The sequence below is a fragment of the Callithrix jacchus genome, chromosome 15 (genome assembly GCF_049354715.1).
Source record: "Callithrix jacchus isolate 240 chromosome 15, calJac240_pri, whole genome shotgun sequence".
NCBI classification, from domain to species: Eukaryota; Metazoa; Chordata; class Mammalia; order Primates; family Cebidae; genus Callithrix; species Callithrix jacchus.
The window spans coordinates 685,001-712,500 of NC_133516.1; the positions used below are offsets into that span (position 1 = coordinate 685,001).

Sequence of the window (27,500 nt, forward strand, 5' to 3'; positions counted from 1 at the left end):
CACGCAGACCCCATGGCGGCAACCGGAGGAGGGGGCCCCGGGGGCGGGAACGACACCACCGCTCGGCCTCGGGCACCTGAGGGACAACCCGGAGCGCTCCAGGAGCACCGCAAAAGGCCCAAGCCGAGCCAACGCTCGCACCACCCCGGCGAGGGCAGCACGACGGGCCATCGGGACGAGCCCCCCACCGCCGCGGAGAGGGGCCGCCCCCGACAAGGCAACAACCACAGGAGGCGAGAGCGAGGGATGCCTGCCGCGTCAGAGGACCCCACCGGCCCCCGCCAGGCGGAGAACGGGGGAGCACGGCGAGGTCGGGCCGGATTCCGTACCCCCTACACCTCCCGATCCAGACCCCACAGGCAGGGTGCAGGAGAGGCAAGGGGGCCCCCGCGGGCGGGACGAGAAGAGCGGTCCCATTCACCGAGAATGTCCGTCCCTCGCCCACCGCGGATCGGTCGCGGCCCGGGAGAGCGTGACGTCACCACATCGATCGGAAGAGACCCAGAGCGGGGCGAAGGAGTCAACCTCAGCAAAGCCACGGAGCCCACGGGCCCGAGGCCGGCCAGCCCCGCTCCGGGGAAGGGACGGCGGACAACCCCAGAGGAGAGGAGGACGCCTGACACGCACGGCACGGAGCCAACGGAACGGGGTCGTCGCGACCGCCCCAGGTGCCCGCAGCAGGGAGCGCACACGCAGGCAGACGGGAGCCCGCCCGCCCGCACCGGCCTTTCCCCGCCACACCCAGGTGAGTCGGAAGAGACCCGGGCCCAGGGCGGCACCAGGGAGCCGGGACACTCAGACGGATGCACGGGAGGCAAGGCACACGGGCCCCAGCCGGCGGCTCAACCCAGAGCAGGGCCGGCTAGCCGGGTCACCGGTAGACCAGAGACCCCCCACGCATCCAGAGGCCCGACCTCTCCAGCGACGGGTCGCCAGAGGACAGCGTGTCAGCAATAACCCGGTGGCACAAAACGACAACTCAGAGTGAAAGATACACCCCGCCCAGGGGGCAGGGGGTCTAGTCACCGGCCACACCGCCGACTCAGAAATGCGTGACACGGACATCTGTCCCCAAAAAGGCCACCATCACAGCCAGACATGGAGCACCCAGGGCTGTCTGGTCGACCTAAACACACACACACACACACACACACACACACACACACACACACACCAGGGAGCAGCCCTTCCCGGGCACGCCCTCCGGGCCACCGGTGCCACGCAGGGGCCGGCCCGTGCCTTCAGAAACAGACTCTTTCGGCCGTCCCCTCACACGCGAGGGACACACGACACGAGGGACCGAAGGCGCTCAGGGACCACTCTCCGACCACGAAGGCGGACTCGGAAGTAAAGCGTCACAGCAGAGGGACCGCGGCCAGGCGCGGCACCCCGGGAGGACGGCGCAGGCAGGCCACCGACTCCCCACAGGGACTCGGGAAAGAAATCCGGCGGGTGGGTGGGTGCCTCTGGCGGCCAGGGCCCGCGCTGGCCCGCCACAGGGCCGTGGAGTGGCGTCCCCGGCCACCCGCGCCACGCCCGGAGGGTCCCCGCGGGTCGCGGGTCGGGCCTCGGGAGCTACGGCGTACTGGTCGACCGGCCCGGGCAGCCCCGACACCTCGCTCGGGCCTGGAAACTCGGCGACAGCCTGCCCCCATACAGCCCTGCACGCCCGAGCTCTGACTCACAAGTGACTCGCCAGAGCTCTGGCGCCACAGGGACAGCCCCGCTGACGGCCGCAGGCTTTCCGGAGCAATGACTAGCTCACAGCGGGGACGGTCCCCTCCCTCGGCAGCTGTCACCGGAGCTCCAGAAGCCAAGAAAACCATATAAAAGCGGCCGCCAGATGGAGCCCGACAACCGGCGACGACCAGGTCCCCAAACCTGTCACCGAGAGAGATCCAGATGGCAGGGCGGCCGGCGGACGGCAAAACCGAAACCGTGAGTCGAGAAAAGTCTGGCCGAGGCCGAAGACACAGCCCCTCCACCCCAACCCCACAGAAACCGTCCTCCAAACGTGTCTCTGCGTAGACCGAGACAGGCTCCAAAGACAAGCCCACGACGTGTGGCTGTTTGGACATGCATCTCGGAGGGAGAAAGAACACACAGGACTCGGTCGCGAGTCGTTCAGGTGACAGAGAGACACAGAATGAGGACACTTTCACAATCAAACCTGGGGTGTGGGGGAGGGAGGGAGGGAGGGAGGGAGGGAGGGAGGGAGGGGGGATAGAAAAAAGACACATGGAGGAAGGAGAGAGGGAAGAAAGGAAGCAGGGTGGGGGGAGGAAGGACATGGAGAAAACAGAAATTTTAAAATCTGGAGAAAATAGATGATGAAAGACAGGTGGAAAATGAAGAAAGATGAAGAAGAGAAAGAATGAGGAAAGAGGTGAAGGAAAAAAGGGCGAAAGAGACAAAAAAAGTATAAAAGACAAAGAAAGAGAGAAAAAAAGGAAAGGAACAGAAAAAAGGAAAGAAGGGAGGGAGGGAGGGAGGGAGGGAGGGAGGGAGGGAGGGAGGGAGGAGGGAAAGAAAGAGAAAAACACAGAGCAAGAAGAAAGGAAGGCAGAAAGAAGAGGCTAATGCCATTTTCGGCATTAGCCCCCACCTGCATTTAGGTAAAAATCTAAAAAAAGGGAAAAAGAAAAGAAAGGAAGGAAGGCAGAGAGAAGAAAGAAAGAAAATAGACAAAATGAAATTTCTTGCTAAACATAATCGGGCCTGGCGACAGAGCTAGGCTCCATCTCGAAAGAAAGGCAGGGAGACAGAAAGAAAGAGCAACAGAGAAAGACAGACAGACAGACAGAGAAAAAGAGAGAGAGAGAGAGAGAGAGAGAGAGAGAGAGAGAGAGAGAGGCCAAGCAAGGTGGCTCATGCCTGTCATCCCAGCACTTTGGGAGGCCGAGGCGGGCGGATCACAGGGTCAGCAGTTCGAGACCAGCCTGGCCAAAACGTTGAAACCCCGTCTCTACTAAAAATACAAAAATTACCTGGGCGCGGTGGCACACGCCCGCCATCCCAGCCACTCAGGAGGCTGAGGCAGGAGAATCGCTTGAACCATGGAGGCCGGAGGTCACCGTGAGCCGAGATCGCGCCATCGCACTCCAGCCTGGGTGACAGGCTGAGACTCTGTCTCAAAAGAAAAAAGAAATAAAAAATAAAAAAAGAAAAAGAAAGGCCACACAAGAAACACAGAAACATCTAAAGAAACACAGGAACAATGAACGAAACCCAGAAACGACAAAAGAAACAAACAAGAAAGAAAGAAAGAAAGAAAGAAAGAAAGAAAGAAAGAAAGAAAGAAAGAAAGAACTGGAAAAGGCAATTAGGAAGAGAGAAACAAAGGAGAAAGGATAGACAGATTTCCTTTCGAAAGATCCTCTAACAGCATAGTAAGGCCCAGGGAGGGGCTGCGACCCACCTTCCACCTTACGAATACGGTTGGCCAGGAAAATATAAATACCACGTGTAACGTCACCGTTAAACGTGACTATGAGCCGGGCGCGGTGGCTCACGCCTGTCATCCCAGCATTCTGGGGGGCTGAGTCGGGTGGGCCACCTGAGGTCAGGAGTCCAACAACAGGCTGACCGACATGGTGAAACCCCGTCTCTGCTAAAAATACCAAAAAAAAAAAAAAAGGGACCCACTTCCGTTACTTGCTGCTGTGGACGATAGGCAGCTGGGGTCGGTGAAGGATTCCAAGATGGCTGGGCGAAAACTTGCTCTAAAAACCATTGACTGGATAGCTTTTTGGGAGATCATACCCCAAAACCAAAAGGCCATTGCTAATTCCCTGAAATCCTGGAATGAGATCCTAACCTCCAGGTTGGCTGCTTTACCTGAGAATCCACCATCTATTGACTGGGCTTACTACAAGGCCAATGAGGCCAAAGCAGGCTTGGTGGATGACTTTGAGAAGAAGTTTAATGCCCTGAAGGTTCCTATACCAGAGGATCCATATACTGCCCTGGTGGATGCTGAAGAAAAAGAAGATGTGAAGTCTTGTGCTGAGTGGGTGTCTCTCTCAAAGGCCAGGGTTGTAGAATATGAGAAAAAGATGGAGAAGTATAAGAACTTAATTCCATTTGAACAGATGACCATTGAGGACTTGAACGAAGCTTTCCCAGAAACCAAATTGGACAAGCAAAAGTATCCCTATTGGCCTCACCAACCAATTGAGAATTTATAAAATTGAGTCCAGGAGGAGGCTCTGGCCCTTATATTACACATTCTGGACATTAAAAATAAAAGTAATTATTAAAAAAAAAAAAAAAAAAGAACCTCTTTAATTTTAATGTTAAAAATAAAAAAGGAAAAGAAAAACAAATTCTCCGGACGTGGTGGCACATGCCTGTAACCCCAGCCACTCAGGAGGCAGAGGCAGGAGAATCGCTTGAACCCCGGAGGTGGAGGTCACCGTGAGCTGAGATCGCGCCATCGCACTCCAGCCTGGGTGACAGAGTGAGACTCTTGTCTCAAAATAAAGAAAAAAGGAAAAAAGAAAGAAAGAAGAAAGAAAGAAAGAAAGAAAGAAAGAGAGAGAGAGAGAGAGAGAGAGAGAGAGAGAGAGAGAGAGAAAGAAAGGAAGGAAGGAAGGAGCCGGTCGCGGTGGCTCAAGCCTGTAATCCCAGCTCTTTGGGAGGCCAAGGTGGGTGGATCACGGGGTCAAGAGATAGAGACCATCCAGGTCAACATGGTGAAACCCCGTTTCTACTAAAGATACAAAAAATTAGCTGGGCATGCTGGTGCGTGCCTGTCATCCCAGCTACTCAGGAGGCTGAGGCAGGAGAATTGCCTGAACCCAGGAGGTGGAGGTTGCGGTGAGCCGAGATCGCGCCATTGCACTCCAGCCTGGGTAACAAAAGGGAAACTCCATCTCAAAAAAAAAAAAAAAAATACCACACAAGAAACACAGAAACAACGAAAGAAACACAGGAACAACGAACGAAACACAGAAAACGACAAAAGAAACAAACAAGAAAGAAAGAACTGGAGAAGGCAATTAGGGAGAGAGAAACTAAAGGAGAAAGCACAGACAGATTTCTTTTCGAAAAATCCTCTACCGGCATAGTAAGGCCCGGGGAGGGGCTGCGACACACCTTCCACCTTAGGAATATGTTGGCCAGGAAAATAAAAATGCCACACGTAAGGTAACCGTTAAAAGTGACAATGAGCCGGGCGCGGTGGCTCAGGCCTGTCATCCCAGCACTCTGGGGAGGCTGAGGCGGGTGGGCCACCTGAGGTCAGGAGTCCAACAACAGGCTGGCCAACATGGTGAAACCCCGTCTCTGCTAACAATACAAATAAACTTCTTTAATTTTAATCAAAGAAAGAAAGAAAGAAAGAAAGAAAGAAAGAAAGAAAGAAAGAAAGAACGAACTTCTCCGGGCGTGGCAGTGCATGCCTGTAACCCCCAGCCACTCAGGAGGCTGAGGCAGGAGAATCGCCTTAACCCGGGAGGCAGAGGCCGCCGCGAGCCGAGATCGTGCCCTCGAACTCCAGCCTGGGTGACAGAGTGAGACTCTGTTTCCAAAAAAAAGAAGAAAAATGACTATGAGGGCCTGGGCCAGGGTGGTTGAGTGAGTTTACCTAGGGAGGGAGGGAGGGAGGGAGGGAGGGGTGGCGGGTGGGGAGGGGGGAGAGAGAGAGAGAGAGAGAGAGAGAGAGAGAGAGAGAGAGAGAGAGAGAGAAAGAGAAAGAGAAAGAAAGAAAGAAGGGGGGATATGCCTGAGTGGAAGGAGAGAAACCAAGGGGAGCAGGAGGGGACACAAAGAGGAAGGGGAAGGGACGGAGGCACAGTAGGTTATTCTAAAATGTATTCAAGACTGGGGTGGGGGTGGGCACGGAGGGCAACTCAGGAAACAAGCCGACTCCAGCAATGACACCTAATTCATGATTGCTGGCATCGCTGCCTCGAAAGGGGGGCACCGCATGTTTCTTCCTCCACACTCATTCGATGATTTCTGGGAAACGCCATTTACGAGCACACTCTGGACATCTACCTGCTTTCGCTACATCTGGGGAGAATCGGGAAAGTCCCCACTAACGACAAGGCCTAAAGTGGAGCTGTCATCCACAAAACCCAGGCAGAAGGGTCCATATGGGTTAAGAAAGACACCAAGAAAGAAAGGGAAACAACGGATCAAAGAGAAGAACAATCGGGCCCGGCCAGGGTCTCCAGGGGTCGTCTGGGCAACGAGGGAGTCGGGGGTGGGGGTGGGGGTGGGGGTGGGGGACGAATGGACTAAGGGAGGGCGGGCCTCTAAGTGGGGGGAGGTGGGGGGCGGGTGGCAGAGAGAAGCCACAGTCTCTCCTGACGGTGGGCGGGCGGCCAGAGCGTCCCGTCACGCCGCCTAGACTTCGGAGAACCGGTGACCGCTAGGTGACGCCCGATGACAACATATGCAAGTGTCAGCCCGGCACCCTCCCAGGCATTTCCCCCACAACTAATGGAGCGGAGACCCTGAGGGGGAAGGAAGCACCGTGACTCGGCAATACGCGCAGAAACACACGCACCTACGTACGTGCGTAGGTACGTACGTACGCACGCACGCACGCACGCACGGACGTACCCACGCACGCACTCACACGCACGGCGTATCCCACAGAATAGCAGAGTGTATACCGTGATAGCGAGAGGGCCCACGCCATTTTCTTCTCTAGTAACAAAAGAAAAAGCAGGCCGAGGCCCGGCGGCCCACGCCCCTCACCCCAGCACTCCGGTAGTCAGAGGCAGAGGCGGGCGGGTCACCCGGGGTCAGGAGTTCCGAACCATCCCCGTCAACATGGCGAAACCCCCGCCTCCAGGCCCTCGAAAGGCCGGGCAGGGGCAGGAGAATCGCTGGAACTCGGGAGGTGGAGGTCGCAGTGAGCCAAGATCTCACCACCGACCGCACTTCAGCCTGGGCGACAGAGCGAGACTCCCGGGGCGGGGGGGTGGTGGGGGGGATTCGCTTCCCTCTTTAGGTGACCACGCACCGTGACACGTACACAGAGAGCTCGGAAGGTACACAGGCTCTGACCTCCTCTCTGTGGTTTTGAGTCGGTCTGGCGATATTTTCCAGGCCTTCCGTTTCCCCGTAAGCAGTCACAGAAATGAAAACTCCCTCCTTCCCCAATTCGTCTTCAGCTCATCATCAGGCCGCAAGAATAAGCAGCCCGACCCGACCCGACCCGACCCTCCCGCTGGGTCCGGGAGCAATTGCACTCCAGCCCGGGCGACAGAGCGAGCGAGCGAGCGGAACCTCTGTCGCAGAAGAAAACAATTAAAAAGAAGGAAGATAGATAGATAATCAGCCGGCCGTTTTGTGTCGTGCTGCGTCCTGGCACCCGCCCGGGCCGGTAGGCCCAGCTCCTCAGGGGCTGAGTCAGGGGAGCATCTCTCTAAGCCCACCAGTCAGTTCAAGGTCACAGTGACCTACGATCGGCCTGGGCGACACAGGGAGACCCCATCTCTAAAAAAGTACATGGAAGCGTGGACGGTCGTAGAAGACATACAAGGAGGTGGCGGAGCACGGGAAGGCTCCGCTCGTTCCTGAAGACCAGAGCACAGCCGGGTGCGGTGGCTCAAGCCTGTCGTCCCAGCACTTTGGGAGGCCGAGGCGGGTGGATCACGAGGTCGAGAGATCGAGACCAACCTGGTCAACGTGGTGAAACCCCGTCTCTGCTAAACATACTGGAAAATAGACAAATAAATAAATTAGCTGGGCACCGTGGCACGTGCCTGTAATCCCAGCTACTCGGGAGGCTGAGGCAGGAGAATTGCCTGAACCCAGGAGGCGGAGGTTGCGGTGAGCCGAGACCGCGCCATCGCACTCCAGCCTGGGTAACGAGAGCGAAACTCCGTCTCAAGAAATTAAAAAAGACCAGAGCACACAAACAGGACCATCCGCTTGAGGTAGCCACCGTTCCGAATCACGGCGGAGGCCTCGAGGATTTCAGAGCAAGGCCCTGCCGTCATCTGCGGCACCCGACCTCGCCTGTAAATATTTCCGGAAACCGACTCGTCCGTCCATTCATTCACTCACTCACTCACCCATCCATCCATCCATCCATCCATCCATCCATCCATCCATCCATCCATCCAGTAGGGAGGAAGGAAGAGAAAAAAGAAAAAGAATGAGGCCGGGTGTGGTGGCTCATGCCTGTAATTCAAGTACTTTGGAGGCCAAGGCGTGCAGATCACCTGAGGTCGGGAGTTCAAGACCAGCCTGACCAACATGGTGAAACCCCATCTTTTTTTTTTTTTTCCAATAAATAAATAAATAAATAAAAGAAAAGAAAGAAAGGGGGGGAGGGGAGGAAGAGAGAGAGAGAGAGAAGGAGAAGAAGAAGAAGAAAGAGGAGGAGGAGGAGGAGGAAGAGGAGGAGGAGGAGGAGGAAGAGGAGGAGGAGGAGGAGAAAAGAAATAAAAAGAGGGCAGCGCACCATGGCTCACGCCTATAATCCCAACACTTTGGGAGACTCAGGTGGAAGAATCGCTTGAGCCCAGGAGTTTGAGACCAGCCCTGGCAACACAGCGAGCCCCCGTTTGTACTAAAAAAATCAAAACAATTAAAAAGTTAGCCGGGCATCGTGATGGCAGGCACCTGTATAGTTCTAGCTGTTTTGGAGCCCGAGGTGGGAGGATTGCTTGAGGTCGGGAAGTGGAGGCTGCCATGGGCCTTGGCCAGACAAATGCACCGCAGCCTGTTTCCCGGGCTGGTCTTCAACTCCTCAGCTCTAGCGAAGCACCTGCCTCACCTCCAAACTTGCACCCACCACATTCATCCGTCCCGGAGGTGTCTGTGACAGATTTTAGTAGGGGAGCATTCATTTCTAAATACCAGAGCAGATCAACAGGACCATCCGTTTGAGACAGACACCACCATTCTGAATCACAGCAGAGGCTTTGAGGATTTCAGAGCAAGACCCTGCTGCTATCTGCAGATAACCACCCTTCTTTCGAGGGACAGGGCTCTGTCAGGTAGCCTCTGGCTGTAAACCAAAGGCCCAACCACGGGGCCATAAAGTTAACCATGTTAGCCGAGCCGCTCATAACGCACCGAGCATAATCCCAGCACTTTGGGAGGCTGAGACGACGGGTGGATCACTTGAAGTCAGGGGTTCGAGACTAGCCTGCTGACCAGGGCAAAACCCCGTCTCTACTACATACACAAAAGTTAGCCGGGTGCGGTGGCACGCACCTGTAGTCCCAGCTACTCACTCGGGAGGCCGAGGCGGAAGAATCGCTTTGACTCGGGAGTCGGAGGTTGAAGAGAGCCGCGATCACGCCACTGCACTCCAGGCTGGGCGACAGAGGAAGACTCCGTCTCAAATAAGAACAATAGCAAGAAGTATAATAATAATAACGACGTTAAATTAAATGTAGAAAAACAAGAAATCACACATAATTTGTAGCGTCATTGTTGCCTCAAAAGGCGAGAAGCATAGGTTTGTGTCACCATGGGTTTTCTTTGTTCCTGAAAAATTGCTCATTCATTCATTCATTCATTCATTCATTCATTCGTTCGTTCGTTCAATTCTATTTTATTCTGTTCCATTCTATTCTATTCTATTCTAGCGTGTGTGTGTGTGTGAGTGTGTGTGTGTGTGTGTGTGGCTTTTTTCTGTTTTCTAAATATGGGGTTTCTTTTTTCTAAAGATGGCCAGGCTGGTCTTGAACTCCTGACCTCAGGTGATCCACCCACCTCGGCCTTTCAAAGTGCTAGGATGACAGGCGTGAGCCACCGCGCCCGGCCTTATTCTAATATTTTGGAGAAGCAGTCTTTCTCTGTCACCCAGGCTCAGTGCAACCTCCGCCCCCTGTGGGTTCAAGCAATTCTCCTACCTCAGCCTCCCGAGTGAGTGAGCAGCTGGGACTACACTACAGGCACGTGCCACCACGGCCCCCTAACTTTTCTGTATTTCCAGTAGAGGCAAGGGTTTCACTATGTTGACCATGCTGGTCTCGACCTCCTGACCTCTGATCCACCCGCCACAACCTCCCAGGCAGGCTTGAGCCACCACCACGCCTGGCCTATTTATTCTTTTATCCTTAACTTTCCAGAAGGCTAGTTGCTTAAGCTTTCTAATTATTTTATTAATATTACTAATACCCTGATAACACTCCTAAAATGGCAATAGTTACATAATTGTATAGAACTGTCCTTGGATGATAAAGCACTTTTATTTCACATCAAGACAGCAATTACTTTAGATCATAATATGTCCACGCTAGACACCTGAAATTATACCTAGCACTATCTTTCTATGACTAAAAATTCAGAAATGCATACTGAACGGAAGATCCTTATCAAAATGATTTACGAGTCTTACAATTATCCTTTAATTCTTGCCGGGTATTGTTACTGCTATTTTGTGCATTAAAAACTGGAAAACAAAACAAATGACAAAAATGACATGAACTCCAGGTAGGGCTAGCTAGGTTCCTCAGGTCCATTTTCTTCAGTACTTTCAATAACATATGAAGTGTTATGAAGCTTGCCCCATGGATTTTTCAACTGCATACTATAACCTGAAGGGTTAGGGAAAAGTCCGAGAAAGGGTCCTTTGAAGTAAAAATTAATTTAAAGGGACAAAACCCACACAGTAATAGAAACAGAATATTAATTTTGTTCTCTATGGCAAAAATAGCCAACACGGTCAAGAATACTTTATGAGTCAGGTTGCAAAAGTGACAATTTTAGAAAACTCTATTAAGAGAAATTGACAGAGGGGGAGGTGGGGAGGGATAGCCTGGGGAGAAATGCCAAATGTGGGTGAAGGGGAGAAGAAAAGCAAAGCACACTGCCATGTGTGTACCTACGCAACTGTCTTGCATGCTCTGCTCATGTACCCCAAAACCTAAAATCCAATAAAAAAAAAAAAAAAAAAAAAAATGGACAGAATAAAATCTGATTTCTCACACTCTAAAAACTGATGAAAACTAAACTGGCTTCACCAAAAACAGTCAATCTCTATGGTAACACTGTAACTCTCAGGTTGAGTAGCTCAAAATCAATCCAATCTCCAGCAAGACAAAGTTTAGCCTTTCTGTTCATTTAGGAGGATATTCTTTTTATCTGATCAAAGAACAATGAGACCCGGGGGTCAGAATGGCGATTCCCTAGGCAACAAGGGAGGGAGGAACGCGAAGATGGGGGCGGGGGCGGGGGCAGCGGACAAGTCACAGTTGCCCCGGGCTGTGCGCAGGCGGCCTGAGTGTTCTTCCTCCATGAGGCCTCGGTTTTCAGAGTGCCTTCTTTCTTCCTCCGTGAGGCCTCGGTTTTCAGAGTAACGGTGGCCGCTAGGGGATGCCCGAAGTCTGCCTGCCAACAGAGAGTGTCAACCAGGAATGAACTGGGATCGCCAGGAACGGGAGCGGGAGAGGGGAAGAATGGAGCCCTCCCCCCACCACAGCACAGTGGGTCCGCCGTGCCCTCCCAGGCAGTTGCCACAAGCAATCGACCAGCGCCTTAGGGAGACACAGCCTAAGTCCCCACCCATCGGATTATGTGAAACTTCCTTCCAGAGAGAAGAGACCGACTGGAAATTCTCTCCGTCAAGGTCGAAACCTAAAAGGATCACTGGCACACCCACCAGGCCCAAGACAATTTTGAAAAGAGTTGTTTCAAAATGGAAGAGCAGTTTCTGTGTTTGGGGTACATCCGTATATTTCCGTATAACAAAATTAGTTGTTTTAAACATGACGCTTTAAAAGAAAAAAAAAAAAAAATTTTTTTTTTTTTTTAACTCCTTACCTGTACAGTCCTGCGATAGGCAGACCACGGGACTCGTCAGCTCAGAGTCCGTGAGGCCAGAAGCTGACATCCTGCATGTCTACTCAGAATGAATGAACGAATGAACGAGTTTATTTATTTACTTTGAGACACAGTCTCGCTCTGTCCCCTAGGGTGGAGGGCAGGCAATGGCACGATCTAGGCTCACTGCAACCTCTCCGTCCCGGGTTCAAGTGATTCTTTCTGCCTCAGCCTCCCGAGTGGCTGGGAGTACAGGCATGTGCCACCACGCCCGGATGACTTTTGCATTTTTAGTAGAGACGGAGTTTCACCATGTTAGCAAGAATGGCCTCGATCTCCTGACCTCGTGATCCGCCCACCTCCCAAAGTGTTGGGGTTGATTACACGCGTGAGCCAGCCACCGCACCCGCCCGGGCCTGTAGTCCCAGCTACTCGGGAGGCTGAGGCAAGAGAATTGCCTGAACCCAGGAGGCGGAGGTTGCGGTGAGCCGAGATCGCGCCATTGCACTCCAGCCTGGGTAACAAGAGCGAAACTCCGTCTCAAAATAAATAAATAAACAAAGTTAAAAAAAATTAAATGCTGTATTCTGTTAGCTTTGCTTTGTACCCTGAGAAGGACATAATATAGCTGTTGTCTGTCTGTCTGTTTGTGACAGGGTCTCGCTCTGTCTGTCGCCCAGGGTGAAGTGCCTCCAAGTAGCTGAGACTACAGGCACGGACCCCGGGGTTTGGCCATGTAGCCCCAGGTTGGTGGTGGAGCTCCCGTGCTCAAGAGATCTTACTGCCTCTGCCTCCCAAAGTGTTGGGGTTACCGGCATGAGCCACCGCACCCGGCCTGACTCAATACCAGGAAGGGCCAGGATCTGCCAAGGCCTGTGTTCCAAAGTGGGGACAGTGGATCCCATGGTAGAGGGAGCCATCGGTCCACACTGAGCTCCGGCCAGCCCCAGGCCCCACCATGCAGACCAAATCAGAAGGAACAGGGTCCCTCGTCCTACACACCGCATCCCTTCACTGAACTTGGGAGCGGATCCATTTCCCAAACATGAGGTGGCTCTCAGTTTGAAACGGGTCACAAGGGGCCTGGCTTTCCCGAGTCGGCAGGATAACGAAGTCCTTCCGTGACATAGAACGAGGTGTGGCTCGAATCTAGATTCTCCAGTTAAAACCAAGGAAGATGGCCAGGAGCGGTGGCTCGTGCCTGTCATCCCAGCACTTTGAGAGGCCAGGCCGAGGTGGAAGTATCAGGAGGTCAGGAGTTTGAGACCAGCCTGGCCAAGACAGTGAAACCCCTGCCTCTACTGAAAACACAAAAATGTTAGCTGGGCGTGGTGGCGCGTGCCTGTAATCCTAGCTACTCAGGAGGCTGAGTCAGGAGACTCGCTGGAAACCAGGGAGGCAGAGGGTGCAGTGAGCTGAGATCGTGCCACTGCGCTCCAGCCAGGGGGACAGAGCAAGACTCGGTCTCAGAAAACACACACACACACACACACACACACACACCACCACCACCACCACCACCAAAGAAAACCAACGTGTCACACTCGATCGAGACAGACAGAGACAGAGAGAGATGAGAGAGACAGAGAGAGAGAGAGAGAGAGAGAGAGAGAGAGAGAGAGAGAGAGATGTTATATCCGAGTGACATAAAGAATGCACCGCACTCTGAAACTGAATTATGAGTCCTTTATGTTAGCCAGCGACGGAGAGGTGGCTAATGCCCAAAATTCTCTCTCAGGCCCAAAGAAAGAAAGAGTTAGGGGGTTCTTTATACACTAGTTTGAAAAAGGAGGGGGGAAACCTAGCTGAAGCAAATTTTTCACAAAAGCAGAGTAAGCAAAAAGTTAAAAGATAAAGTAGTACAGGCTGGGCATGGCAGATCACGCCTATAATCCCAGCACTTAGGGAGGCCGAGACGAGTGGATCACAAGGTGAAGAGATCGAGACCATCCTGGTCTAAACAGCGAAACCCCATCTCAACTCAAAAAAAGAAAAAAGAAAAAAAAAATTAGCTGGGCATGGTGTCACGTGCCTGTAGTCCCAGCTACTCGGGAGGCTGAGTCAGGAGACTCACTTGAAACCAGGGAGGCAGAGGGTGCAGTGAGCTGAGATTGTGCCACTGCACTCCAGCCAGGGAGACAGAGCAAGACTCGGTCTCAGCAAACACACACACCACCACCACCACCACCACCACCACCACCACCACCACCACCACCAAAGAAAACCAATGAAGGTGTTTAACTCAACGTGTCGCACTCGATCGAGAGAGACAGAGTCAGAGAGAGATGAGAGAGACACAGAGAGTAACAGAGAGAGAGAGACAGAGAGAGAGAGAGAGAGAGACGGAGAGAGAGAGAGAGAGAGAGAGAGAGAGAGAGAGAGAGAGATGTTATATCCGAGTGAGATAAAGAATGCACCGCAATCTGAAACTGAATTATGAGTCCTTTATGTTAGCCAGCGACGGAGAGGTGGCTAATGCCCAAAATTCTCTCAGGCCCAAAGAAAAAAAGAGTTAGGAGGTTCTTTATACCTTAGTTTGAAACAGGAGGGGGGAAACCTAGCTGAAGCAAATTTTTCACAAAAGCAGAGTAAGCAAAAAGTTAAAAGATAAAGTAGCACAGGCTGGGCATGGCATCTCACGCCTATAATCCGAGCACTTAGGGAGGCCGAGATGGGTGGATCACAAGGTGAAGAGATCGAGACCATCCTGGTCTAAACAGCGAAACCACGTCTCAACTCAAAAAGAAAAAAAAAAAGAAAAAGAAAATTAGCTGGGCATGGTGGCACGTGCCTGTAGTCCCAGCTACTCGGGAGGCTGAAGCAGGAGAATTGCTTAAACCCAGGAGGCGGAGGTTGCAGTGAGCCGAGATCGTGCCATCGCCCTCCAGTCTGGGTAGCAGCAGCGACACTCTGTCTCAAATGAGAGAAAAAAGCAAAAAAAAAAAAAAAAAAAAAAAAAAGAGAGAGAGGAGGAATGGGGGGGGGGAGAGAGAGAGAGAGAGAGAGAGAGAGAGAGAGAGAGAGAGAGAGAGAGAGAGAGACAGAGAGCAGAGAGAGGAGGAGGAAAGGGGTACTCAATGGAGAGAGAATTACACATATCTTATAATGCTTTTGATACCATAATCGGTGGCCCGGGTGCACTTTTAAAACAGAAACAACAGCAGCAGCGGCAGCAAAAGCCAGCCAGCCAGACAGACCGTCACAGAGACAGTATTGTTACTAAAGACAGGTTTTCACTAACACGGGGTTGGGGGGGGAGACAGAGAGAGAGAGAAAGAGAGAGGAGGGTGGATAACGAGGTCAAAAGATGGAGATCATCCTGGCCAGGCCAACATAGTGGGACCCCGCCTTCACTAACAATACAAACGTATTAGCTGAACAGGAATGTTGTCAGCAGGCTCAGGCTTCATAGCCAAAAAGCTGAAACCACCATCTGGGATGTTTTCCCGAGAGCCAGTGGTTTCACGAGGGGCCGTGTGTAGTTGTGGAAATGGAGAGGAATGTTTGGAGCTCCATATTTGAGACAGAACGGACAGGGCTCGGTCACGGGTCATTTAAGACATGGGGAGATACAGACTGAGAAAACCCTCCCAGCATCCTAGCTGAACAGAGAGGTGCACGATTTATCGAGACACTAAGTCTGGGTCACAACCGAGTCAACGGAGAAAGCAAACCCAGATTTTAGGGTTGGATTTATCTCTCTCTCTCTCTCTCTCTCTCTCTCTCTCTCTCTCTCTCTCTCTCTCTCTCTCTCTCTCCCCCCCGCCCCTTCAGAGGGAGTCTCACTCTGTCCACCAGGCTAGAGTCCAGTGGTGCGATCTCGGCTCACTCACTGCAACCTCCGACTCCTGGGTTCAATTAAATCTCCTGCCTCAGCCTCCCGAGAACCTGGGATTGCAGGCACGCACCACCACGCCCGGCTAATTTTTGTCCTTTTTTTCCTTCTAAAGACGGGGTTTCACCATGTTGCTCAGGCCGGTCTTGAACTCACGACCCCAGGTGATCTGCCCGCCTTGGCCTCCAAAGTGCTTGGATTACAGGCGTGAGCTCCCGCGCCTGGCTAATTTTTGTCTTTCTGTAGAGACGGGGTTTCACCATGTTGGCCAGGATGGTCTCAAACTCCTGACCGCGGGTGATCCGCCCACCTCGGCCTCCCAAAGTGCTGCAGTGACAGGCAGGAGCCACCGTGCCAGGCCTGAATCTTTATCAATGTGTAACATCTTTGAGGTCTCCAAGTCCAGAAATAAACTCGCCACTTCTGCACAGGATTCTGTATGGAGATCAAATCTGAGATTCCTAAAGTAAAGAATTGAGGCCTTGGGAATGGATTGGATTAGATCTACCTGAGCTTATATTAAAATAAAAAAGAGGGAGAGGAAGAGGGAGGGGTGGAAGAAAGTGGGGGAGGGAGGGGGGAGAGAGAGAGAGAGAAGAGGAAGAAGAAGAAGAAGAAGAAGAAGAAGAAGAAGAAGAAGAAGAAGAAGACCTCATGAATTTCTAGAAAATAAGACCTTATGACTTTTGCATCCGTTGGCGACTCTAGGTAGTTTGCTGAACCTGGTTCTGTGGCCTTGCCTCTGTTTACTTTTGCACTCCAGGCCACGATGCACAGTGCCAGACCTGGGAGGAGTTCAGCCACGCTGCCTACCGAGAGAGAAGCTTTACCTCGCTGACCCTGTGAAGGCACGTGTGGTTCTCAAATACAGGCATTCTGATGGAAACTTGTGTGTTAAACACACAAGTAACAGATGATCGAGTTTGTCTGGTGTCTAAAAGAGAGCAAGCTCAAGATGGAAAGAAGACTGAGAAATTCCACAGTCAACTAACTAGTGGCACTGACCGTAGCCAGGGAATCCCTCAGTGTTACCATGGAAACTGAGTGAATGGTTTGAAATGAAGACTTTGTCATGTACTGAGGAAGTAAATATCTTTTGAAGTAGGGAAAGTGTTGGGACAGAAAATACTTTATGTAACTAAGTGGACTCTTCAGAAGCTCAGAGGTCATTTTCTGTAATTTTCTTTTGAACGTTTTCTTTAGAGAGCTAGGAATGCGAATGTTTTCAGTCAGAAAGCCTGTATTTACTTTTGGAAACTGCACAAGCGATGCATCTGTCTCCGGAACTTTGCAGATTACTTGATGTTAGGTAAAACGCACAATTGTTTCTTTCTGGCAGATTCGTAACAGTAACTTGAAAATGAGATATTACGAAAAGCCAATGCTTCCTTAAATTTAGTTCATCTTTCTTTCAAAGAACATTCAATGTAACCGTTGTGTTGGATCGAGGTATTTCTTTTGGAGCATAAAATGTATGCCGTCGATGACCAATAGACATAAAAGATGGTCATCGGAACAAACTCCGCACCACAGTGCGCATTGTTACGAATGCCGTGCACCTGAGTATGTCTAGTAGTGTGGCCTCAATTATATCTAACAGGAATTGACTAACCAGTATGCTTTGCCTTCTCTCTCTCTCTCTCTCTCTCTCTCTCTCTCTCTCTCTCTCTCTCTCTCTCTCTCTCTCTCTCCAGAGAGATACAATAAAAATACCTTTTATTATAGGGGATTGGTAGTATCAGCTCGTTGAACAATGACTTTGAATCTAGTTTTCAGTTATCAGAAGCAGCAGTTACTTGAGTGCGTGAATGCAATGACGGTCACTACACATGTACCACAACCACCATTTTACAGACATTTTCACGACGTATTTTTCATCTGCAGTTTCTCAGAAGGCCGATAGATGATCCCAACTGTCACATCATTGCATACTTCTGTCCGTCTTCTCTCTTTCTGTAACCAAAGTGTTAGGTGTGACTGTCACAACTGTCATGTTTTCCAGTAAACCGGAAGTATGATATTATTTGACACTTATGTTCGTACCCTAATTTCACCACCTAAACGTCGTGTTCACATGTTGATTCCCCAGGAATGGAATGAAGGTACTACATTGAAATACATCCTGCAGGCCAAGCGCGGTGGCTCAAGCCGGTAATCCCAGGACTTTGGGAGGCTGAGGTGGGTGGATCATGAGGTCAAGAGATGGAGACCATCCTGGTCAACATGGTGAAACCCCGTCTCTACTAAAAATACAAATCATTAGCTGGGCATGGTGGCGCGTGCCTGTAATCCCAGCTACTCGGGAGGCTGAGGCGGGAGAATTGCCTGAACCCAGGAGGCGGAGGTTGCAGTGAGCCGAGATCGTGCCATTGCACTCCAGCCTGGGGAAGAAGAAGAAAGAAGAAGAAGAAGAAGAAGAAGAAGAAGAAGAAGAAGAAGAGAAGAGAGGAGGAGGAGGAGGAGGAGGAGGAGGAGGAGGAGGAGGAGGAGGAGGAGGAGGAAGAAGAGGAGGAGGAGGAGGAGGAGGAGGAGGAGGAGGAGGAGGAGGAGAAGAAGAAGAAGAAGAAGAAGAAGAAGAAGAAGAAGAAGAGAATAATAATAAGAAGAAGAACAGGAACAAGAAGAACAAAAACAAGAAAGAAAGAAAGAAAGAAAGAAAGAAAGAAAGAAAGACCTTATTGTTGTACCCGAGCGAGTCAAAGAATGCACCAGACTCTGAGATTGAATTATGAGTCCTTTATTATGCCAGCGACCGAGAGGTGGCTGATGCCCAAAATTCTCTCGGCCCCTAAGGAAATATTAGGCGGTCTTTTATACCCTAGTTTTAAAAGGGAGGGGGAACTTAGCTGAAGGAAATTTTTCACAAAAGCAGAGTAAGCAAAAAGTTCAAACTTAAGCTAGTACATGAGAAATAAAACAGTGCCAGGTGCGAGGGGTAAAGTTGTCACAAAAGACATACAACTTATATAGGTAACCGGGGCTCTGGGCATCGGACAGCACCTGCCCGCATTCCCAAGCTCTGCTGGTACCACTGAACTCGGCCTCTTATGAACAAATGCGTTCCCAGCGTCAGCCCGCCCCAGCTACATACTCTGGTGACATAGTGAATGGTGGGAAAATCACTAAAATGTAGAAGGTAAGATGGAGTCTGCCCAGCTCAGGAAGCTAACTGACATAAAGCCTGAACAGCTTTTAGTCTGAGAAAGAGAGAGCTAGTTTTAACTGGCAAAAAGCAGGTTATCACATTATGAAGTACAGTTTACAGGAACCGGCTGTCACTAGACATCGAGAAATCCACAAAAGCGCTCGCTAGTCAACAGCAGGAGAAAAACAGCAGCTCACACACGTCCTGGGGAAAAGATACACCGTCCTAGAATTCCGTGCCAAGGCATCACCTCCGGTCATCTTAAGGGAGCAAAGTATCGCTTTTTAGACAGCGTTTCTATTTTGGGCACAAACTACTACGGCCCAGCGTGGCGCCACGATGCCCTTCCCATTTTGCATATATGCTGGCCCGGGGAAGGAGAAAAGAAGACATCAAGAGAAAAGGTGATTGAGAGACCCAGCCAAGATGAAGCTTTCCCAGGGAGGGAGGGAGGGAGGGATGGCTGAGGAGTGAAGGGGTGAAAAAGCCCCACCACTACTGTCCAGCCCGCCCACCCGCTTGCCCACGAGGACCAAAGGCTGTGCCATCGCCCCCAGCTGCCTCTGGGGAAGTGGGACCGTGCCCCACCCCCACCCCCATCTTCAAAAACAGTGGCCACTGAGTGAGGTGAGATCTGGCCATCACCCATGCAAATGTCAACCGGCAAAGGGTGGGGGGAGGGGAGAGAGGATGGAGGCCCACGCGCCTGGCTCCAGAACGTTTCCACGCAGGGTGGTGAGAGGCGCGGCGTTGGGGGGAACCCACCTCACAAACTCAACGAGTTGGAGTAAAGGGGCGGGTGGGGGGTGCTTAAAAAATAAACCAACTCCTCATAAAGCCCAGGTAGAAGAGTCTATGCGCATGAAAGACACCAACAAACAAAGGAACACAAAGTACCGATAAAGGAACAATAGGGCCCCCACCGGGGCGGAGGTTCCCCAGGCAACGAGGGAGAGAGGGAGGGGCCTCCAGATGGGCGGAAGAGAAACCGGTTGCCCCAGGTTCTGTGAAGTCCTCGGGCTCACAGAGCTCCCTCCGCGCCACCTCGATTTTCCATTACAGTGGCCGCTAGGTGATGCCCAAAGACCACCGATGCTTGCAGGCGTCAGCACGAAAAAGAAGGGAACGCTGGATCGCTCTGGGTCGGGGTGGAGGTTGGGGGGCGGGGGCGGGGGCGGGGGCGGGGGCGGGGGCGGGGGCGGGGGCGGGGGCGGGGGCGGCTCAGGCACGCCGCGTCACCGGCCTCTCCCCGATCCCTCTCGGATCAGGTCGTTTCTGGGCCCAGGGAGTCCTCTCGGGTGATGCCCGCCTGCAACTAGTCGACCGGAGCCTCCAGGGGACACGGCCTAGGCACCCGCCCGTGGGTTCATCTGGAACTTCCATTCCCCTAGAGAGAAGGAAGAGGAGACCAGGGGCGGGGGCGTGTGGACGGAGGCTAGGGGTGGAGATGGGGCCTATCTAAGATGGAAGTCCAGTCCCTAGCGTTTCCGAGTGGACTCCAGACCCACCACCTCAGAGTGTCAATATCCGTTACAGGGAAGCGAAGGTCCGTGAAATCCACACTCACTCCCGGAGTGAGTGGCACGATCTCGGCTCACGGCAACCTCCGCCTCCTGGGTTCCAGCGATTCTCCTGCCCTCAGGCTCCCGAGTAGCTTGGGATGACAGGCACGTACCACCCACCGTGCCGGGTGAATGTTGTATTCTTAGTAGAGACGGGGTTTCTCCACGTTGCCCCGGCGCCGGTCTCGAACTCTCGACCTCTCGCGATCCACCCACCGTCTCCTCACGAGAACATCACTGGGCCGTCCCAGCCCAGTAGCGTTACAGTGGCCATGCCTTAGAAATCACTCCCACGCACACACCGCGATAGGTCCTATGTCTAGAAATGTATGCCGCGGTCATGAGCTTTCTTCCTTAGCGCCTCCACGATTGGCTTCGCTAGGTAAGATTTTCCCTAACCGTTTATTTTTGAGTTGAGGAGTTTGTCAGGGAAATAGGAGAAGGATAGACGCCACAAGTGACAGGGAGAAAAGTCTGAAACATGCTCCTTTCATCCAAGTGGGAGCCTGGCCTCGACCTCCCCAAATCCTACACACCGAGTGGGGAAACCCAGCAGGGCCCCTCTGTCCGTCTAGATTCCTCTCGGCCTCTGTAAGCACGCGCTCTTTCCTTTTCGTGGAAGAGGCAGGGCCCTCCCCCTCCCCCAGAACCGAAGGTCTCAGGACCTAGAGTCGGAGAAGATACACCCTGTGGAACCCAAGTCATCCCGGGGGGCCTTCGTTCTGCAGGGGACCCAGAAACGAAACGTGTCTGGCCTATTCTCTGATTCATCTGTCTCTGACGAGTTGACGTTTCAGGCGAACCTTCAAAGGGCCAAAGGCAAAGAGCTCTTCCTCTGCCCCTACCCGACCTTTTCGTGAGCAGCGAAGGGTGACAGTCTCCTCAGGCAGGCCCAGGTCACCAGGTATCCCGATCCATTTCTCCCCTCCCTCCCAGTGGGATTCCACCCATCCGTCTTCGGGATGGGGCGACACAAAGTCCAAGTTACTTTACCGAGTCACTAACGGAGAGAGGGGATCGAGGGAGTCAACCTATGTCAGAAATGACATAGGTTCAGAGCCTAAAAAAGGGCCGGCCGCAGTGAAAGGTGGCAGGGTGCGAGCTTGCTCCCCCCCCCCCCCCGGGACAGAGTCTCACCCCTGTCGCCCAGGCTGGAGTGCAACGGCGTGATCTCAGCCCAGGGCAACCTCCGCCCCCCAGGTTCAAGGGATTCTCCTGCCTGCCTGCCTGCCTGCCTGCCTGCCTGCCTGCCTGCCTGCTTGCCTCAGCCTCCCGGGTTGCTGATATCACAGGCATCCCCCACCACACGCCCGGCTAATCATTTGTACATTTAGTAGAGACGGGGTTTCATCAGGTTGGCCACGCTGGTCTCGCTCGAACTCCTGACCTCAAGTGATCCTCCCTCCTGGGCCTCCCAAAGTGCTATAGGATGACGGGCGTGAGCCACCGCTCCCCGCCCGCGCGCTTGCTCTTCAAGGGTGAAGTGCTGGCGGCTCACGCCCGTCATCCCAGCACTTTGGGAGGCCCAAGAGGGCGGATCACTTGAGGTCAGGAGTTCGAGGCCAGCCTGACCAACATGGCGAAACCCCATCCCTCCTGAAAATAGGAAAAGTAGCCGGGGGGCGTGGTGGTGCGCGCCCGTCATTCCAGCTACCGAAGGACGAAGCAGAAAAGGAGACTCTTCCAGCCAGCCCCACCGCGTCCCCCCACCCCCAGCCACAGCCACAGCCAGCCTTCTTGTGGGGCGGCGCCTGCCGAATGGAGTGGAGCCCGAGGCCATGGGAGCCATCACCTCCGACTCCAGAAGGGAAACAGGGCTGTCTGCCTTTGAATGGGGCTCTAGAAGGCGGCTCGGCTGCCGCTTCCGAAGCGATGCGCCTCCCTTCGCCTGGCACAGAGCGAGGCTCCGTCTCAAAAAGAAGAAGGAGAAAAAAGAAGAAAATATTAGCACGTCAGTTGTGGTCGCGAATCAGTCCCCGGAGGCCAGGCACAGTGTGGCTCGAGCCCATCCATCATCCCAAAACTTTGAGACGCCAGGTCGGGAGGATTGCAACGAAGTGATGAGACCCTGCCTGTAGAAAGGGTCTACAGACAGGGTCTCATCACTTCGTTGCAATTGATCTGTTTGTTTGTTTGTTTTGAGACGGAGCTTCGCTCTCGTTACCCACCAGGCTGGAGGGCAATGGCACGATCTCGGCTCACCGCAACCTCCGCCTCCTGGGTTCAGGCAATTCTCCCGCGTCAACCTCCCGAGTAGCCAGGACTACAGGCACGCAGCACCATGCCCAGCTAATTTCTGTATTTTTAGTAGAGACGGGGTTTCACCCGGTTGACCAGGATGGTCTCGATCTCTCGAGCTCGTGATCCACCCACCTCGGCCTCCCAAAGTGCTGGAATTCTAGGCGTGAGCCACAGCGCCCGGCCTAGAAAACATTGAAAAACTGATCTGAGGGGCCGGGCCCGGTGGCTCACGCCTGTCATCACAGCACTTTGGGAAGCCGAGGCGGGCGGATCACCCGAGGTCGGGAGTTGCAGACCAACCTGGTGAAACCCCGTCTCAGAAAAATGAATGAATGATCTGATCACAGTGGCATGTGCCTGTGGTCCCAGGTACTCTGGAGGCTGAGGCGGAGGAATGTCTTGAACCAAGGAGTGTCTAGACTGCAGTGAGTGAGCTACGATGGCACCACTGCACTCCAGCCAGGGCGACCGAGTGAGACACTGTCTCTAGATCAATAAAACAATTGGAAGGAGCTCTCTCTGTCTTACTTTCAATGGGTGTCTCTTTAGGCCAGGTGAAAAACAAGAAAGAGAGAGAGAGAGAGAGAGAGAGAGAGAGAGAGAGAGAGAGGAGAGAGGAGAAAGAGAGGAGAGAGGAGAGAGAGAGAGAGAGAGAGAGAGAGAGAGAGAGAGAAAGAGAGGAAGGGGGGGAGAGAGAGAGAGAGAGAGGAGAGAGGAGAAACAGAGGAGAGAGGAGAGAGGGGGGGAGAGAGAGAGAGAGAGAGAGAGGAGAGAGGAGAAAGAGAGGAGAGAGGAGAGAGAGAGAGAGAGAGAAAGAAAGGGAGGGGGGGAGAGAGAGAGAGGAGAGAGGAGAAACAGAGGAGAGAGGAGAGAGAGAGAGAGAGAGAAAGAGGGGGGGGAGGGAGAGAGAGAGAGAGAGAGAGAGAGAGAGAGAGAGAGAGAGAGAGAGAGAGAGAGAGAGAGAAGGTGTTGGGAGGCGTGTCTGCTTGATGACTAAAACTACACAAACCCAAACAAGGGGAACACAATGCGTAGGTGTGTAGGATTTGGTAAATAAATCCCGTTTTCTTTTCTTCTCCGGAGAACACCTGTAATCCCAACAACTCGGGAGGCCGAGGCAGGCAGATCACCCGAGGTCGGGAGTTTGAGAGCAGCCTGACCAACATGGTGCAACCCTGTCTCTCAATAACTAATCTGGGCACAATGGCACGTGTACTCTGGAGGCTGAGGTGGAAGAATGTCGAGCCAAGGAGTGTCCAGACTGCAGTGAGTGAGCTAGGATGACACCACTGCGCTGCAGAATTTAAGCCTCTCTCTGTCTCTCTGTTTCTCTCCCTTCCTCCCTCCCTCCCTCCCTCGTCTCTTTTCTCCGCCTCTCTCTCTCTCTCTCTCTCTCTCTCTCTCTCTCTCTCTCTCTCTCTCTCTCCCTCTCCCTCCCCCTCCTTTCTTTGTCACAGGATTGCCCAGGTAGGATTAACAGGTAGCTGCCGCCATGCCCAGCGAAACTTCCTTACTATTATTATTTTAAGAGAGAGTGTCTCACTCTGTTACCCAGGCTGGATTGCCGTGGCGTGGATCTCGGCTCACCGCCACGTCGGACTCCCTGGTTCAAGTGACTGGCCTGCCCCAGCCTACCGAGTTACTGATCTAACAAGCGTACGCCACCACACCTGGCACATTTTTATGTTTTTCGTAGAGACGGGGTTTCGCCATGTTGGCCAGCCGGGTCTTGCACTCCTGGCCTCAAGTGATCCACCTGGCTCAGCCCCCGCTACGTGTCGGAATTACAGGCATGGGCCGCCTCATCCGGCTCGGCCAATCTTTTTAATATATCATAGAGACGGTGTTTCCTCAGCCATGGGGTTGTGAGATTGGTTCACTCAATATGTATAGTGCTAAAGGGGTAAATTAGTGTGATTTGTGACACGGATGTGAAAAGAGTGTGTGTGTGTGTGTGTGTGTGTGCGTGCGTGCACGCGCGCACACACACATGCTGTGCTGGCTGGGGGTGGGGGAGAGAGAGAGAGAGAGAGAGAGAGAGAGAGAGAGAGAGAGACCATCCTGACCAAGAGGACCTAGAAATGGTGTCTGATTTGCGTCTCTGTCTAGTCGCCCATCTGTCTGTAGGTGACTGATAATTCCACAAATGAGGGCGAGCATCATCTATTGAGCTCTTTCTTTCTCCCTCTCATGTGTGTCATCTCTGCCGTGGAACGAGGGAAAAAAAGAGGCTGTGATGGGAAGTCGTCCTGACGTCTGAGGAAGCTAAAGACAGGCTGCTGACTGAACGAAGGGCATCGTATGTGACACTCTGACGCCCGAGCCGCCTAGAAATGCATCTTAGTTTTCATGCCAGTGCTGTCAGTTTATCCTGTAAGTCAGCAAGACTGACTTACCCCCACACCCAGCAAGAACAGCACACACCCGGGTGGTCCAGTGTGGTCCCAACCGGCCCACCCAGGCCATCTGGTGAAACGGGTCGCTGGCGAATTTGAAAGCAGCCGCAATGCGGTTCCCCTGGGGAGGAGGCTCCCGGAGGGCCTTTTGGGCCTCCAGAGAGGATTTAGCACCGAAAACCGCAAATCTAACCCACCCACTGAATCTTGCTGCTCCCTCCCTCCCTCCTTACCTCCTTCCCTCCCTCCTTCCCTCCCACTGGGTCCAAGGTACAACCTGGGAGGCAGCCAAAGAAATTTCCACTGTGTGCCTTTTGTCTTTCTCTTTATTTTTAAAATAATTTTCATGTTTCAAGAGATGCTCGTTTGAAGAGGAAATTTTCACAGAGTATGAAAATTCGTCCTAAAGAACAGAGTTTCCCAACAAAGCAGAGAGAGAGAGAGAGAGAGAGAGAGAGAGAGAGAGAGAGAGAGAGAGAGAGAGATTCCGTCCAAAAACAAAACAAAACAAAAAAAAACAGGTGCACATGGCCAATGTCAGCACTTTCTGCACTATATAAATCAACTATCAGAGAGCGATCAGGCACGCCACCCTCGATGTGGCTTGTGGCACTGGAAAGAAAAGGTAGGATCGTGAGATGTGTGTGAAAATTGTCTTAGTTTGCAACGCCCGTATTATAGACTGTGTGTCCAGACCGGAAACAAGGACTGGAAAGAAACGCACAAGACAAATACGACCAGGCCCGTTCCACGTTCACGCCTGTCATCGCAGCGGTCTCAAAGGCCGACGTGGGAGAACGGCTGGAGCGCAAAGGTTTGTGATCATCTCGATCTGTCATTCGACACCACCTCCACCTGCATAAATGATCATCAGCAGCATCATCGTCATCGAAGTTTCAAAAGAAATATGTGTGTCCAGAGTGCGGACCGCAAAGCGAGACCACATGCCTACTAAGAAGGTGATAGGCAAGACACACGGGAAAGACAAACAGACAGACAGACGGACAGACGGACACGGACGGACGGACGGACACGGACGAACGGACAATAGGTAGGTAGGCAGGCAGGCAGGCAGGCAGGCAGGCAGGCAGGCCAGTAGAGATTGAGTCAGGTGCAGTGACTCAGGCCCATAACAGCACCGTGAGAGGCCAAGGCAGGCTGAATTCTGGAGAGCAGGCGTTCTGGACCAGGTGGGCGTCACGGTGGAACCTCAAACCCCATCTCACATACATACATTAAAAACAATGCAATAGTTAACCCCTGTGGTGGCGTGGTCACAGGTAGTGGGGACGGGAGGGACCTGAGGAGGGATGACGGCTTGGTCCAAACTGCGTGTGTGTGTGTGTGTGTGTGTGTGTGTGTGTCTGTGTGTGTGAGAGAGAGAGAGAGAGAGAGAGAGAGAGAGAGAGAGAGAGAGAGAGAAAGAAAGAAATGCGAGCCAGCATCCAAAGAAAGGAAGAAAGAAAGAAATGTGAGTGTTCCCCGAAATAAATAAATAAATACGAAAGTGCCTGCCTCTAAATAAATCCATTGATAGATAAATAAACAAATAGCCGGGCATGGTGTCTCAGGCCTGTCATCCCCCAGTGCTTTGGGAGGCTGAGGCGTGTGGATCGCCTGAGGTCAGCACATCGAGACCAGCCTGGCCAACGTGGTGAAACCCCCCCCCCCCGTCTCTATTTAAAAAGAAATAGCAGTAAAAATAATAAAATGAATGAATGAATAAATGCGAGCCAGCCTCTACATAATCAGGCAGATAAAGTCAAGCAAGGCTGTCCCCAAATGAATGAATGAATGAATGAATGAATGTAGAGAAATACTTGAGACCCGACCTCAAACTAAATAGATGAACGAACGTAAACGTAAGAATGACATGGACACGGAAGGGTGAAGGAACCATAAGAAACAACAAAGACGGTGTGAACGGAGGTGGTCATTAAGTACCAAAGTGAATGAAATGAAATATTCGCACACACATAGATGTAGAAGAATTATTCCTTTCATTTCCTACGTCCTATCTGGTTATTTGCATATATCATACCGCATGTTATTTACAGTCTGTGAATGTATTGTATATAAACAAACACCAGCGTGCAGAAAATAAGATCGAAGACAGAAAAGGGCGACAGAGAGAGACCCCCGCCTGCCTCTAAAGAAATCCATCCATAGGTACATAAAAGAAGGAAACCAAGAAAGGATCAGTGTAACACACAGAGGTGAAAAGAAACGGTAAGAAGAAACAAGCAAACGAGGACGGGAAGAAAGTTAAAAGGTAACCAAGGTCACGAAAAACGGTTTCCTTCTGCCCCCCCGCCCCCTCCCGGCCTCGAGTATGCCCCACGCGTGCACACACACCCACCGACAGACACAGATACGACACACAGACACACACACACAAACCACACACACACAGACCACACACACACACAGACAGACACACACACACACAGACGGACACACACACACACACACACACACACACACACACACACACACACACACACACACACACACACACACCATGGCTGGAAATTCAAGTGTGCGATCTACCTCCCGGGCCCATGAGATCACCTGAGTCCAGG

General features: G+C 52.4%; 1 long non-coding RNA gene and 2 pseudogenes across 2 annotated transcripts in view; 2 read left to right on the top strand and 1 right to left on the bottom strand.

Moving 5' to 3' along the window:
* LOC144579470 (uncharacterized) overlaps positions 1–6,512 on the bottom strand; it is a 21,625-nt gene extending 15,113 nt beyond the window's left edge. The window contains exon 1 of the long non-coding RNA XR_013527012.1: positions 6,001–6,512. This is a non-coding gene — a long non-coding RNA (uncharacterized LOC144579470). The remainder of the gene's footprint in view (positions 1–6,000) is intronic.
* LOC144579469 (ATP synthase peripheral stalk subunit d, mitochondrial pseudogene) lies at positions 3,650–4,248 on the top strand (annotated as a pseudogene). The gene has a single exon (XR_013527010.1). The product of XR_013527010.1 is annotated as an ATP synthase peripheral stalk subunit d, mitochondrial pseudogene (transcript).
* An 8,304-nt stretch (positions 6,513–14,816) lies between the features above and the next one.
* Positions 14,817–17,670, top strand: LOC144579458 (signal recognition particle 9 kDa protein pseudogene; annotated as a pseudogene).
* The last annotated feature ends 9,830 nt before the right edge of the window (positions 17,671–27,500 follow it).